Source organism: Felis catus, chromosome C1, assembly GCF_018350175.1.
Source record: "Felis catus isolate Fca126 chromosome C1, F.catus_Fca126_mat1.0, whole genome shotgun sequence".
Classification (NCBI taxonomy): Eukaryota; Metazoa; Chordata; class Mammalia; order Carnivora; family Felidae; genus Felis; species Felis catus.
Genome location: NC_058375.1, coordinates 50040798 through 50057800, shown reverse-complemented (window position 1 = coordinate 50057800; position 17003 = coordinate 50040798). Strand labels below are relative to the sequence as shown.

Below are 17003 nucleotides of genomic sequence, written 5' to 3'. Positions count from 1 at the left end.
CCCTGAACCAGTGAAGGATACAAGTTGGCCCTTAGTGAAACAAGTGTGAGTTATGTTCTGTAGTCTCTAAGGGAGTGTGCGGGTGGGCAGAAGGATCGAACCCCAATTGCTAATGGCAATACTCTGCTCATTGAGACCTCTTTTATTGGACTTACCTCCTCCCCATACTTCCTGGGATCATCTCCCAAATAAACTATTTGCACCCAAACCTTTATCTCAGGGTCTGCTAGCAAGAAAACTCGAACTATAAAAACAAACATCAGCACTATTAGCGATGTAAGCTTGGCTCCCACGTCCACTATTAACTGTAACCGAATACTAGTATTCTGCCTTGATTAATTTGTTACCAGAATGTTACGTACAAACATCCTTCAAACAGTGAGTGATTCTAATAACGCTGTAGCCTTGCCAAAAGATGGTCACAGAGGCAAATGTTGCAGGCACTTGGTTTTGACTCCTGATGCTGCCCTTTGTTTATATATTCTTCAGCACATTATTTAACCTTAGTGGTGATCAGCTCCTGTGTGAGCAATGAAGATAATGGTTTCTACACCATGGTCGGATTGTTAAGAAAAAAACAGGGCAGTTGTAAAAACACCCAGCATATAGCCTAGGTTCATAACAGTTCATCATTACCATTGTTACAGAACTAACGATGAAGCCAATATGATGTGGACAAATGTTAAAGAGGAAAAAATTCTCTAACAGTAGGATACGAGGTAAGAAACTTTTTCCCCTACTGTTTTGTCTATCCTCTAAGCCACCTTTAATTAACTAAGAGTAATTCAAATGTTTTAGCAAGCTAACTCCTTTGCTGGTGTTGCGTGATATCACCCTAAAAGTTATGGGTGATACTCAGCACCGCTCTCTGTAAGTCAATGCCACAGGCACCTCGGCTGACCTTGGCAACTTTCAAAGCACAAAGCCATACTCTAATGCACTCCAGCCTTGATCTCGGGCGATCTAGGGGAAATGGGCAGAGGGAATAACTAGGGACCCACGTAAGATAAATGAGCTCTTGTAAGGTGCTACATACCAATTCATGCGCTCGAAGGAAGAGATGAATGGTGCCTTGAAAGAGCTGATTTACTGTCTAAAGAGAAAGTCTCCTATAGATCTTCATTAAGAATGCTAACTTCCCAAGGTTGATTTGCAAGAGTGGCTACTGTGTGGGACAAAAGACAAAAAAAAAAAAAATAAAGTTTGCAAATGTCAAGGTCTTACAGAACCAATAATAGAGATGGTTTATTAAAGCTCGTCTTTATTCAGGATACCTTAAATTTGAGGAGGAGGCTAATGGACAGGGGAGTCTGACTAGCTTAAAATCAAGGAGGATTTGTATAGAAAGCACAGTCTTCCAAAACATACCCTTGGGGGATAGAAAACATTTTTAATATAAACACTATACTAAAATATAATAGAACTTTCTTTAATGATTCAGAACGTACCTGAGTATCGTGGTATAGGGCTAATTTCTCAATACTGCAGAGTTTTCCTGTCTTTAGAATCGTGATAACAATAATGAATTGTTAAGAATTAAATGAAATAATGTACATGACATCACTAGGTAAATGGTACTGTATAAATGTGTTTTAAGTCAGGGTTATTACTATGACTGTCATCATGAATTCACTAAATACTGTTTAAATTCTACATAGAAGGTATGGGAAACTGGAATAACTTAACCCCATGACATACATTTGAACTTATTTTTCAACTAACTCCTGATAAGCATCTTCTGAATTTTCTCATAAATACAGAAAACCAAATGCAGGAAGGAGAGAGATACAGATAATGCTGCTTTTCCCATTTTGGTATTCCCAATAATTGTCAGAGTTTCCTATAAAGGATTTAGAAGGCTTATTTTGCCATGGAAACATAGTAATACAAATATCTCTTGAATAGGTGGATTTTTAAAATCAATTTATTATACTATGATCCCACTTTTATTTAAAAGTGCATAGAAAGAAAGAATGGAAGAAAAAAACGAAAAAAGGGGACAGAATTAGAGTTACTTTTAATATTCCTCTATGTGTTTTTTCTAGATTTTCTATACTAGAGATAATATTACCTGCTTACAATAAGAAATACATTATTTTTAATATCAACACATTTATATGAAAAAACTTTATTGTTTTATTTTTATTTTTTAATTTTTTTAAGTTTATTTATTTTGAGAGAGAAAGAGAGAGAGAGAGAGCATGAGGGAGGTAGGGACAGAGAGGGAGGGAGAGAGAATTCTAAGCAGGCTCCTGGCTGACACAGTGCAGAGCCCGATGTGGGGCTCTAACTCAAGAACCGTGAGATCGTGACCTGAGCTGAAATCAACAGTCGGATGCCTGACTGAGCCACCCAGGTGCCCCTGGAAGAAAAACTTTAAATAGAAGTAAGCAATTAGGAAGGATTTCATTTCTATCCTATAAAATATCTACTGAGATGAAAGAAGGAACTTGGTAGAACTGCATTAATAAGGAGATTTAAAGGCATTTACCATTCACTAACTCATGCCTCCCCCCCTCATCCTGCAAAGTTTATGACCCAACTTAAAACAATAACGTTTACAATAAAGACAATGGCAACATTTAAAAAGGGGGGAGGGGCGCTTCAGATTCTGTGTCTCCGTCTGTCTCTCTGCCCCTCCCCTGCTCATGCTCTTTCTCTCTCTGTCTCAAAAATAAATTTAAAAACATTAAATATATACATACATACATACATACATAGGGGGGAAAATTAGTATCTGGGAAAGAAGAAGTATGGCCCATCCGGTGGCCCTTTACCAGCCTCCAGGTAGCTTTGGCTCTTGGTTGACACAGCCATTCACCAAAGGTGCAAGAAGGACATAAGAGCTTTCACAAATGGGCTCTTGCCTCCCTCTCTGCTTTTCTTTACACACGTTATCCTTGCTACCTCCACCCCATAACAGCCCTTTGAGCCTCTGGATTCCCACTCATCCTCTACAACTGAGCTAGAGGAAACCCCTTTCAGAGACAGCCCTGAGAACCGCATGTAAGTCTCTCACAAAGAAAGCTGTATTATTCACTTTTCTGTCTCTTCGTTGGACAGTGAGCCCCTTGATGACAGGAGCACACGAGCACTGCGTGTGGCACACAGAAGGTGTGACAACGACCCAGTAAGAGGCTGTGATTACGTGATGTTACACAACAACACAGAAAGGCTTAATTTAAAAGTCAAGAGTGAATAATGTTTTGGCGACTGGTCTGTTAACACCCAACACCAAGTCTTTGAGATGTATTTTTTGAAACCCTGGACACTGTCATCAGGGAGAAAGCCACATTTTCAAGAACACCAACATTTAAAACACATTCTAGCTACAGAGGGTGCTCTCCACTGCATGCCAGCGTGCCCCTCAAAAGAACAAATCATCAGTGCCCTAGCAAAAAAGTTCATCCCCAAATCCGAACTTTTACAGTTCAAGGTATAACTTCGGCCCCATCAGGTGTGGCTCAAACGAACCTTCTCAAAGACAAGATCTGTATCTTCCCTTCTTATTCCCTGGGCACCTATCACAGTGCCTGGGACATCAGAGGTTACCAGACAGAACCAACCCAATCTGCCCTCCCACTTCACCATGTGGGGGTCAAAGGCAGAAACATACCCTCTCCTTCTCAGTTTTCAATGCAAATGACAGGTGCCTGGCTACTAACTAGTCCTGGACCACATGGTAGTGCCCATCCACTCACTTCCTCTTCCTCATCTCCCCACCCCACAGCCAGACAAAACCGGAGATGACAAATTCTTCTAAAAGCTGTGGGGTACTACATCTCTATCCTGGTACTGGAATTCCCCAACCCATTCCATTAAAAGTCCATTTCATTTTTAGACCACATGGAAAATAAAAGAAACCATCTGCCTCATGAAGTATGTGTGGGCACACAACGTCACTTTTGGAGAAGGTAACACTGCCTGGGGAAAGCCTCCCCAACAGCTTTGCAAACTCCCCTGGCCTGCTGAGAGTGCACGTGTTCCAAGACTGAGGAGGGTGGAGAACAGGCCCAGGGCACAGCTTCGATTAGTGCATTTAGCCCTGGACCCCTCCATTTGCGTGACGCCTTCACCCCCTAGGCTGCCTTTTCCTTTAAGACACCTCACATCTGGGAGGAAAAAAAGATGGGAGACAAAATGAAAGCTGAAAGATAATAAAACAAACAGTGCTTAAAGTGGAAAAAAACGGCCAGATCCCCAAGCCATCCCTCTCTCCATCTACTTCTCTCATCAGCTCTGCCCCTATCATCAATCTCTAGTCACTTTTCCCTAATACGGAGTAATATTTATTGAGAGCACATTGAGTGCCAGTCACCACGCATCCATTACCTCACTCAGTCCCCTCAGGTATCACCCTCATCCCTACTTGCCGGGGCAGTAACAGGATGAGGGAAGTAAAGTCACTTGTCCAAGGTCACACAGCTGCAACGTGGCTGAGCCGGGCTACCTGGCTCTAACTCTGATGTTCCTTCCATGGTGCACCCTCACCTCTCACAGGAAACACTTAGGAACATCTTCACCAGTCCTGTCTGGAAAGGTGAGAGAAAGAAAACACAGGAGAATCACAAAGAGTAAAGGATTGATTGAAGGCAAATAAAGCAATCCCTTACTCTTCCCTTGAGGGTAGACCTGAGGGCTCTATAAACGGAAAATGATTGCTTCTCCACCTCACACGTCAAGTGTAGCACAGTGATACCACCTTTCACATAGGAATGTGCATCTTCTTCCCAAGGAACACTCATAGAAATTACTTCTCTGTCACCTTCACCACAGAAATGCAGGATGGCACGGCTGTGGCAGATGAGAGACTGTCGCCTTTGGAGAAATCAGAAGAGAATTCTCCGGCATGGAGAAGGGAAGTGACTTGCCCGCAATCACACAGGGAGTGGCCCAGGGAGAGAAGCCAAGTCCCTTGACCCCCTTGGTCTTTTCTCATTTTACTTATTAGCCAGTACAACTCTCTCAGATCTGTCTCTCCCAGCAGACTTCCATGTTCCTCAGCAAGAGCTGCCAATTTTTCTTTCCTAGATGAGCAATGAACCTTCCAAGGGTATCAAAACAAACAGTGGAAAGAGCACTGGCCTCTGAGCCAGAAGAAAATCTAGGGGGCTCAAGTCCCAGGCATTTTACTGGTTGTGAAACCCTGGGCAGGATTCACAAGCACTTAGGTTTCAGACTCCTCATCTGTAATTTGGAGGTAACAATACCTGCCCTCTCTACCCCATAGAGTTGTCAGAAAAATCAAATGAGGGAATGGATGTGAAGAGTCCCTTATAAAACTGCAAATACTGTACAAATATAAAGGATTATTATTTTTGGATTCAATAGACTTTCTCAATTGAAAGAAGCCCTGTGTAGCTGGATGGTCAAGTTATGTTATAAATAACCAAGAAAAATGTTCTGGTTCCTGAAACAATTTTACCAGCCTGCTCGCTCCCACGAAAGGACACTGGTTGTAAAATGAATTAAATCAGCACTCTTTGCTATCTTCGGGACATAAATTGTTACTAGCTGAGGATAGGTAGGGGAATGGCTATTTTCAAAGGCATACAGACCTCTGCCTATAAAAAGCTGACCTTCCCTAGTCTAGAACACAGAGCATGAGGGCAAGATGGAAAAACAAAGGGGCTGCCTGCTGGTTTTACAACAAGAATTATCCAACATGGACTGCCTCATCTCCAACAATGGTTAAAAGAGCTCCTATGCTAAACTCAGCTTCTTGTTAAATATTTCAAGGATGCTAATGGAACCAAAAGATCAACTCCGTTATGCATCAACAGGCTGGCTTTATCCTAAAACCAATTATAAATAAACTTCTAAATACAGCCTGCTTTAAATATGCATTTTAAAAAAAAACATATCCAATCTTCATGCCATCCGTCACCAGCACATATCTGACTCATCTAAAACCCACTGTCTTCAGGGACCCAGTCCTGTACCTCTGTGACCATTTGCCTTCAGAATCATAGCTAGTGCAGCATTATTTCTAATAACTTCTAAAGGTTCCTTTCTCTTTAGGAAGCAGAAATTCACTGCCAAACACACTGCTTCCATTCACAAGATTATTTATGGCACTGATAATTGAATTCCGGTCACATGACTAAGGAAGACTGGGTTCAGAGGGAAAAGAACCTAACCATAATTTCTAGAGAGATCCATAAATTACTGCTTTTCTCCCCTGGAGGTTGAAGTCCTTGGAACTCTATGGATTCTTCCCCAGCATTTACGCTAAGTATGGAATCCTCATAGAAATTCTTCTCTCTGCACTCAGTGGCAAAGCTCCTAAGGTAAATCCTTTCAAATTACCCTTTGCATCAAACCCTGAGAATCCCTAAGGGGGTGGGGGGCGGGCAAAGGACATCCCCCCTTTTTTCAAGGATCACATGTTGCTGTCTCCAGTAGAGCACAGCCTTCCTAAGGGGGATGGCAGCTTAGAATTAAGGATATATTAACCTACTCCAGTATTCTCTTTCCCCAACAAAAGCACACATCACATCCACACCCAAATAAGCACAAGACTGTGGGCATGGTGGCCAGAGAGAGGTGGATTCTCTTATGCTTTCTCAGATTAGATCAGCAGGGCACTTCCTTCATTTCTTTAAGGAAGACCTACAAAAAATCTTTCCTAAATAAGCAACTCCTCCTCCCTCCCAAATCCGATATTTAATGTTTTAACAAAGATGGGGCTTTAATGATTCAATGCAGCCTGAATTACAGATAACATTTACCTCTTATTATCCTTTAGCTCAACCAGAGAAGACATGTCACTATAGTTACTTTCAAAATATTTGCAAATTATGCTTAAAATAAAAATACAATGAATAATGCCAGTCTAGAAAGAACATCAAACATTTTTTTTTCCTCTAAGAAATGCCCTCTTAAATATATCACATTTCCATTTGCTTGGCTTCTTATTTCAAGTAGATGGGTTAAACAGCATCATCCTATTGTAATACTTTCAGCCTGGAATAAATTTAGCATTTTAGAATTTTTTCCACAGTCCCTTTTATTTAACATCTCAGAGAACATAATAAACAGTATTTGATAAAAGATTGGGAATAAAAGAAATTGAGAGAGTAAATAAATCTTCCAAGGTTACAGAGCCAATCTGGTATCCATTCAAAGGCTCAGACTAAGTATGAACTCAGGCAGCCATGTGTGCGTGCACACACGCACGTGCATACCACACACACACACACACACACACACACACACACACACCATGGAGCAAAAGCAAATACTGTGTTAGTTGCTTAGGCATTATTTTCTATAAACTTTCTGTCCTTTTCTATTTAGGAAATAATCCTCTCTCTCTTTTTTTTTAAGTGAAACTGAAAGAGTCCAGTAGCTAATTTAAAACAAACAAACAAACAAAGTCTGCTTCTTCAGAAGCTTATCAAGACCAAACACCTTTGCGGGTGCACCATCAATGATGTTGGCACAGTGTGGTGATAAGTGTCCAGCCGTTGAAAAGGCAGTGACACTAATTTTTGCTCAGCTCAGAACATCTTACGAAGTTCCAAAGTAAAGAAACAATACTTCCCACTACACTCAGTGAAGAACACCACTTTGCAGGGAAGTTCCAATGTTACTGATAGTTATCTTATTGTCATTTAGATGGCAGAAGCAGGTTGGGGGATGGAGGGAGCATATTCCCAGGCAAGAGTTCCGGTTAGGTTACAGTCCTAAACATGCAGAAATCCTACACTGGCTGGAGTACAGGGAAAATGCCAAATGCTACAGTCAGGCTGTAAGCTACCGTCACAGACCATTTACTAGCAAGCTGGATTTCTGGGGCTAGCCTAATAATGTAGGTCTTAGTCATAATTTGCCCAAGATCCCTACAGCTCCAGGGAAGTCATCTTTAGTTTGACTATCTACCTACATTTACAGGTGTTACTCCTCCCCCCCTCCCCTCCCCCCCCCCCCCCCCCAAGCAGGAAAGAGTAAATTCTGCCACATTGCTATGGATCGGAGCAACTGTGAACCTGTCCAAATGCTACCTACATGTTTGGTCCTTCAGGGAGACAAGTGTTAACTTACTCATTCACTTACCCTCTTCTGCATCATGGATGCCTTTGGGAACTTGACGAAAGCTACGGCTGATGATATCCAGAAGCTGTAGTTGAACAGTTGTCTCTGCATAAGGATTCCGGGGTAGCCCTGTGGGGCCAGATGAAGAGGCCAACACAGTGCCTACTGGTACTCAATAAAATTCTGACTGTCTGGCCTATGCTAGCTGTTGCCATGCCTTCCAAGATAAATAGCAAACATCTAAGAGTACATGGCAGGAGCAGTGGGAAAGTCTTCCTTTATATACCACAAAAAGATCATAGTATAATTGGAGATGGCATAAATAACATTACTTTAATTCAAATCCCAAAGAGGAAAGCTAATCTCTCCTGTTAAAATTCAATCTGGAAAAAAAAACAAAAACCAAAAAAACTGGTTTACTCAATGATTTGACTAGATGAACATTTACTGAGTAGCTACTATGTGCAAGAAGCCAAGATTTGCAGGGGTTACGAAACAATCACAAAGCTTTTTCTACCCATTGGAAATTCAGAGCCAAGTTGGGAAGAGAAAAGACCAAGAGGTTATGACCTCACAGGACACGTTTTTTAAACCTTCTGTTTTCTCCCATAAGTAATATCTAATAACTACCTGTTGACCCCTGAACACTACTACATACACAAACACCTAAAACACAACGCAGAAAAGGAGCCACAAAGTCGGTAAGGTGACCGCATTGCAAAGCACAGACCCCTTTCCAAAAGGGAGAGTTGGGGGATGAGTAGAGACTTCGGGAAGAGATGGCATTTGCTATGCAGACTAAGGTAGAAGAAGTGAGGGTGGAAAAAAGGGCATGGCTGGAGGGACTGAGAGACCACAGTGTGAAAAGTGTCCCAGAAACAAACAGCGAGTGATCAAGTTGACTAGAACACAGAATAGATTAAGGGACAGGGCCGGGGGAAATACATATTTAGAATCTCTATTCTGTGCTTGTTACACAGTTGGAAAAACCAGGCTTCAGACTGTCTATGTTGCTTTTTAAGCTTGCAGCAGCAGGGGGAAAAAACTTGTAATATTTATCTGGAAGCTTTCAAGATCCACGAAAATTACCTCCCCCCTCCCCCCTTTCAGGAGGAATCAACTGAATTTTGTAAATAAAAGATCCCCTTAAACAGAGTCAGGGCTAAGTTTAACAAGTTGCTATTTTAACCATTTAGGCTTGCCACGAACAGAGGGCCCGATATGAGGAGCAAAGGATTCACAGGTTTGTTCTTTGTTTTATGTAGCCACATCTTGTCTCCAACAAAATTACGATAAGACAGACTTTGTTTTCTAAACAAGCTTGGGGCCTTCCATAAGCAAAGGAAGCAAGTCTTGCCGCAAAAAAAGCAAAATGCTGATAATTGGAGAAAAGGAGAATATTTAACAGCCATTCATAATTAAGCTTTAAAAACCTTGGGATCAAAGCTATGAGTTTAGAGGAAACACCAAGACTATGACAGCCAGGGCTTAATTTTTCAACCCCTAGGAAAGAGACACATACCCTCCACCCCAGAAGCTTGAAACCATCCTAGGATAACACAAATATAATGTCGTTTTAAATAAATCTAACAGGAGAAGTTTTCGCTGAATATCTTCAAGAATCATAGCCACAGAAAAATGCTAGTGTCCATTTATCTGCACATGTCTCCAGTTTGGGAAGCTAAAACTATTCCTTAAAGGGATCTCAAAAAAGATTTTTTTTTTAAGCCTCACCCAGCTGTATATTTAGCTTGAGTTTATGTTATAAATAATGCTCTTTTATTTTTATATAATCTCTCCTCAACATAAAAATAAAAGTGCAATTTACTTCGGTATTTTTTGTGTCAAAAACTATTATCTTTTTATCTCTATTTCTCGATATATACCTATAATACACATGCACACACAGAGATAGAGCACTTGTACAGAAGTAGATGTACCTGAAATCACTTGCTACAGAAAAATAATGTACATATAGCGCAATTCTTCAACTTCAACAAAAGCACTAATTGTTACAGGTCTTGTAGGTGGTATTTGCACAACTGGTTAAGACCTTACATGTATCAGTAGGAGTTCATTCCACAAGCTTGTATGACTGCTGATGCCTCAATATTTAACATAAACGTATTTGTCAAACTTGGCTTACGTGTGTATGCATAAGGTAACACAGGAATCTTTTCGTAAAAAGCCCTGATAATGTTCCTCTCTCTAATCAAAACCCAGACCCATTAACACTTCCACAGTCCTTTGTCTGATCCATCATGTAAATGAAAGGTATCAATTGGCATGAAATCTTCATACCTTATTAACTTTACATCAAAATCTGTGTATGTGGAGAGCATCCAATTTTGGAATTTAAATAACCTTCAAGATTTGAGCTAGGGGGGTTTCCAGACACACCCAGAAATCTACTGGAAATAAGGATAAGCTGTGACATGCTTTTGAAAGATCGGAGGTAGAGGAAAGAAAATTAAAAGAGAACTAAAAGGACCATAACACCTAAAACCTGAAAATGTTTTAATGAGAAATAACACCATTTCTGGCTTATGGAAATGACAGGATTAATAACTGCAGATTTGTCCCTTCTACTGAGATCCTTCTTCAAATTACTTCAAATGAACACATGAAGGATTGATTTTTAAACCCATGTAAAATTCTTAGAGACAATGCAGACTGACTTAATTATAATCAATAGAATCTACAGACATTGATGCAACCCAGCAGAAACGCTGCCTACCAAAAAGCATGGTATAAAAATCACTCCATGGATCCCTTTGTACGCAACAGTGATATGACCTTAATAAATATTTCATTACTTACAGCGAATAACCAAGCATCAAGATGGCAAATTTTAATAGCTAGGAAACAATACCATGATGATTCTACTAAGAAAAATGCCTCATTTAGATCAAAGTAAACTTATTCTAACTTCCAGCCGTCATTCCCAAAATACACTGCAAATCAGTTTGTAATCCTAAATAAGAGTACACTTACCCATCTCTTCCACATACAGATGGATGAATTGCTTAAAGAGGTTTTACAGGGGACTTTTCTCACTATAGCAACATTTGAAAAGTCATATGGGAAAAGATGTAAGTTCAAGTACATTTTCTTTCCATCTTCACACAAGGAAGTACTGAACAAATACTCTTCGATTAATTGACTTTAGGGGATAGCCAATGGTCAGGTCCCACGACAGCCTATACATTGGCTTTCAGGTTTCTTTTGTTGAGTTGTAATTAGTAGCTAAGAGCTCATATCCTACAAATAGTTTGGATGGTTTCTTTGTTAAGTACATTATCGAACATTTACCCACACTTAAGTCCATCTGCTATTTTGCGTCTCACTTGCCCAATGTGGGTGGATCTTCCGATGTAGGGGAAAGAGACTGCATATGGAACACAGACAGAGCTGGGTTCAAAGGTCAACTCCAAAATGGACAGTCATACTTCAGGTAAGTGACTCAAGTACTCAGAGCTTTGATATCCTCCTCAGGGCAATGGAGGTCACAATACCCAATTTATAAAATTGCTTTCAGGATTAAGGGACAAGTTTAATGCATCTGATATAATCTCTCACATTACGGGTACATACTAAATGGACACACACTATATTTTCCCATACAAATAACTCCCCTGTTCTTTTCCTTGTCTCTGGAATAGTCCCTCTTTACAAGTCCACTCTAAAGTAGACTGTGATATAGCATCTGGACAATATTTTATGTTTAACACTAAATAGATTATTTAGGGCAGTGGGCTGGTTTACCTATCTATTTACCTCCTTAAATAATTCATAGATTGTCTTGGCATAGTTTCCCCAATAAAAAACACTTTTGCCTCTTACCTTCTAGCTTATGGTTACTGAAATATTTAATTATCCTAGCATTATGAGAGATTTCACTAACTTACTGGGCCTGACAAAGTGATTATATGTTGGAATCATATGAATGTTGTAAAGGTCTCCATGCTTCTGGGTACTCAGTAGGTGGACCATTCACTCTACAATACCTTCCTAGATCAAGGAGGAACCCCTTCAGACAATCTAGATTTGTTGTTTTGGTTTGGTTTGGGGTATTTTTTTTTTCACTTAAAAAAAATTAACATCTAGATCATGAAAACCCAAATTTATAACCTTGAGAAGAAATGATCAGGATCAAATTGGCAGAAATATTTTCTCTCAATTTATGTACTTATGGTGGCTTCCCGAATTTGTCAAGGGCATTAGACAGTAGCTAGCTCAGCGATAAGCTGCAAAAAGGCGTAAGCAAAAATATTACTGATGAGTCGATTGGCTGGAATCAAACAGATACGGTTTTCCTTTAGTGCATGCTTCCCTATGATTAAGAGTTCTTCGAAGTTCCATAATTCTTGAGTTTAATCAACTAAAAAAGACACCTGGTTTGGAGCAGTTCAACTATATGCGTACATATAAAACATGCTTTGAATCAGCCTGAAATGGCTGCTTTTTTGTAAAGCATTTTGGAAGAGTGTCCCAGTGTTTGAGTTAAATATACAGATAAATAAAAAGAAAGTATTTCCTTCCAACAAAAGTTATTAAGATCTGGGGCACCTGGGTGGCTCAGCCAGTTAAGCAGCTGACTTTGGCTCAGGTCATTATCTCACGGTTGGTGAGTTCAAGCCCCGAGTCAGGCTCTGCGCAGACAGGTCAGAGCCTGCAGCCTGCTTCAGATTCTGTGTCTCCCTCTCTCTCTCTGCCCCTCCCCGCTCATGCTCTGTCTCTCTCAAAAGATGGATAAAACATTTTAAAAAGTTATTACAATCAGAGGTGAATGACTTATAAAGCAGATTTATTGTAGAATAAAAATAATTTTTTCAAAAATGTAGTTTATCCATAAATTTTTAAAAAAGGAAAATATGAGTTAACTTAGATATTTTATTATAATGCAGTAATACAGAAATAACATTGAATGGTATGTTCTTAACTTTTCTACCAAAATTCTACATATAAACTTCTCCGAGAATTATATAAGTTCATTTACTATTCCCAACAGTTTACTCATCATTAGCAATGACCTATCCCATATAATGCAGTAGCATTTTGTTAAAAAATAGGGGCACCTGGGTGGCTCAGGTGGTTAAGCGACTGACTTCGGCTCGGGTCATAATCTCGCACTTTTGTGAGCTCCAGCCCCGCGTCGGGCTCTGTGCTGACAGCTCAGAGCCTGGAGCCTACTTCAGATTCTGTGTTTCCCCCTCTCTCTACCCCTCCCCTGCTCACGCTCTGTGTCTCTCTGTCTCTCAATAATAAATAAACGTTAAAAAGATTTTAAAAATAAGAAAAATAAACACCGGCCTTCCCCTAAACGATACTTTTCCTTTATAATGGTAAAATCTGGAGATTTTGATACATATTGGAGGTCGCGGGGTCTCCAGGCCCTGCATCTGGGTTTCCTGTTGAGTTAGTTTCTGTGTCAGGCCCTGTTCCCTGGCAAATACCGCAGCTATTTACAACCCCCACCCCCCACCCCTCACCACAATAGGGACTAGAAAGCTGCATAGTCATTTCCCTGAATTTCCTTACAGCAAGTGATCCAGTTTTAACCAGTGAATCATACAGAGATGCCACCTGTTAAGTTTCTAGAAAAGTTTTCCCTTCTCTGATAAATGGAACAAATTAGGCTAGCACGACCCAACACTCCCATCCTCCTGCCTTAAACATACATATGGCAACTGTAATATGACAAGAATTACAAAATATAAGTCAACAAATAAGCATGTCAGGACAAAAAAAAATGGAAAGTGCCTGAATTCTTACTGGTTTGAGTGAGCAAATAAACCACTGCCAGCTACTACCTCTGGACTTACCTTACCACAATGTAAGAAAAATCTATCTTCATTTCAACCACTGGTTTTTGTTTCTTGCAACCAACAGCATTCTCTCAAGACTCAGCTGCCATTATTTAAAATATTCTTTAATTCATATCAAAATCTGGATTTCCAGATTCTTGAAGGCGGGGGGGGGGGGGAGAAGGAGGAGGAGGGGAAGAAGAAGGAGGAGGAGGAGGAGGAGGAGGAGGAGGAGGAGGAGGAGGAGGAGGAGGAGGAGGAGGAGGAGGAAGAGGAGGAGGAAGAAGAGGAGGAGGAGGAAGAGGAGGAGGAGGAGAAGGAGGAGAAGGAGGAGAAGAAGGAGAAGAAGGGGAAAAGGAACTGAGACATTGGGCCAAGGTTTTCACAAAACACCCAACACCAACTGGCTAGAGCTAAGGGGCTTTTCAAGAGGACTTGCTGGCTTTCAATGGGACTTGGGCTCCTGTGTCCATAGACTACTTCTTTAGTCACCTCTGTAGCTGCTTCAAGCATGTGAATGTGAGACCCTACACACAGCGTACAAAAATATATACTATGTACTATGAAAACAAAGTACTATTATAACCAACAAAAGATTTGTATCTTTGCTACCTACAATCCAGATATCTGGCATAGGCAGTCATAGTCAAACTCACGAAAATACATTTTCTTTTTCTGACTCCTAACTTTTTCAGTAGACGTACCATTTTGGGTTCTCATAGCACACTTACACAGAGAGGAGAAAGATACCATGTCACCAGAGGGCTATATATTACCAGTTATGGCTAAAGACCATACAATAGTGATAACGATGGTAATAATATCTACTATTTACTGAGATTTTTATGAGAGTGTAGGCAGTGTGCTAAGTGCTTTACAAATACTATGCCACTTAATCCTGAAAGGAAATATATTAGGTAAGTATCATTACCTTTATTTTAAAAATAAAGAAAGCGAGTTGTCAGAGAAAGTAACTGTTCCGAAATCACAGCTAACAAGTAGTAGAAGGAAAATTTGAATCTCAGTCTTTCTGAGTCCAAGACACATACTATTTAACCACAGGTTATACTGCTTTACAACGAAGTCCAAGAATATAGGGCTTTTTTGAGAAATATTCAGTAAGATTCCTAAGACCCTACATCTCACTCCTATGAAACTACATTCTAACATGAACATTATGTCAATATTTGATTTTTAATACCCACTAGTAGAAGTCTTGATTCCGGTATAGGATTTTTTTTCAAGAGGCACTTCCTTCTTAAGTATAACTGACCTGGTACAGTAAATTCTCAAGATTCAAAAGTGACTCATTTCCAAAGCTCCACACATTAGCAGCTGGTATTATTCAATCTGAGATTTAAATTTATAATGTACTCTTGATAATGTACTCCCAATACATTTTTCACTTCTCTATCTCTTGAATGACACAAGATAAAAGATCTTTAAGGTATAAATATTTTATACAAACTTTCACTCTGTTTTTCCTCAGCCATTTTCCATTTGCAAACACTAGACATCATGCAAAAAAAAAAAAAAAAGAAGGTTGAAAGAGTTTTATGGATTATGCTGGGGGGACTGAGAACTGCTTATCCATTCTGCTGTGGCAGCAGACATCACAGCTACCGGCCTAACAGCCCTTGCTGGCTAATCAGAACGTTCCACCCTAAATGGGGTCTGATTCAAAGTACTATTTTTTCATGGGGCAGAGAGTGGGCTGGAAGGGAACAAATTCCCAGCATCATCTATAGAGATAAACTAAGTTTGTGCAGGGCACTGGTGGTGCCAATGGAACCCTGGTACCGAGGCACCTTATTCCGCTGGAAAGGTCAGGACACGGCCATTCCTCCCAGGCATGATCAGAGGAACAGAATCTTACCAGAAATCAAAAGACTTGCACAAGGCATGTGGCTTCTGGCAATCAGTTATTAAGTCCAAGGCTCTCTTTTCACATTTGTAAAATGAAGTGGTTGACCCATTGAAGGTTTTCGAACTATCTACACAGATCCCCTAGGGCCTTGCTACTCACGCTGCAGTCACTGTCTGTGTAACACCTCAGGGGTTTATTAAAAATGCAGAGTCTCAGGCCCCATCCCAGACTTACAGAATCATAATTTCCTTATAAGGGGTTTCCTAGGTGATTTCTTGCCCTAGGGATCAGCTCCAACTAGGGTTACTTTAGGAAGCCAGGCTAGATGGGCCAAGCTGACAGGGATCCAGGACTCCCACACTTTTTCACGGTATGTATGTATGTATGTATGTATGTATGTATGTATGTATATACACATACGTGTGTGTGTGTATGGGTGTGTGTGTATATATACATACATACATATGTATATGTATATACATATGTATGTGTGTATATATATATATATATACATATATATATATATATACACAGTTTTCCCATGAATTTAGTTTTGAAGACCTCTATTTAAAGAAAATCTAAAACTACTGGATAAAAGGATCTATAAGGTCCTTCATAACTAGAACTGTCTATGATTTTACAAATTTGCAAAAGTACTCACATTTATCAGTATAAGGGCTATTTGTTTTCTATATTTTATATTTATATTTTAAATATCCTATAATTTGCAACTAATATACTTATATTCAGAAAATAATTTGATCTTTTCCTCAAGATATCAAGAACATGAGTTACATGAGGGCCTTTGGGTGGCTCAGTTGGTTAAGCGTCTGACTTGGGCTCAGGTCGTGGTCTCACAGTTCATGAGTTTGAGCCCCACGGTTCATGAGTTTGAGCCCCACGTCGGGCTCTGTGCTGACAGCTCAGAGCCTGGAGCCTGCCTCAGATTCTGTCTCTTCCTCTCTCTCTGCCCCTTCCCAACTTGTGCTCTGTCTCTGTCTCAAAAATAAATAATTGTTAAAAAAAAATAAAAAATAAAAGAACATGAGTTATACAGAAGTGTTCTATTACTGTTAACACCCAAAAAAGTTACTTAGGAATATTAGTATATAGGATATTTGTAGTGCACATATATAAAAATACATATGTGTAAATAAATACATGTATATTCGTATATATACATGTATACCTGTATATATTTATACATGCATACACGTATACACATATGTATACTATGCATTTAATTCTTTATATGCAGACATATACACATATATATGTACTATATTTATTTT

At 39.8% G+C, this 17003-nt stretch overlaps 1 protein-coding gene across 9 annotated transcripts in view; it reads right to left on the bottom strand.

Annotated features, from left to right (window-relative positions):
* NFIA (nuclear factor I A) overlaps window positions 1-17003 on the bottom strand; it is a 376336-nt gene that overhangs the window by 280404 nt on the left and 78929 nt on the right. The gene's annotated exons all lie outside the window — the stretch shown is intronic.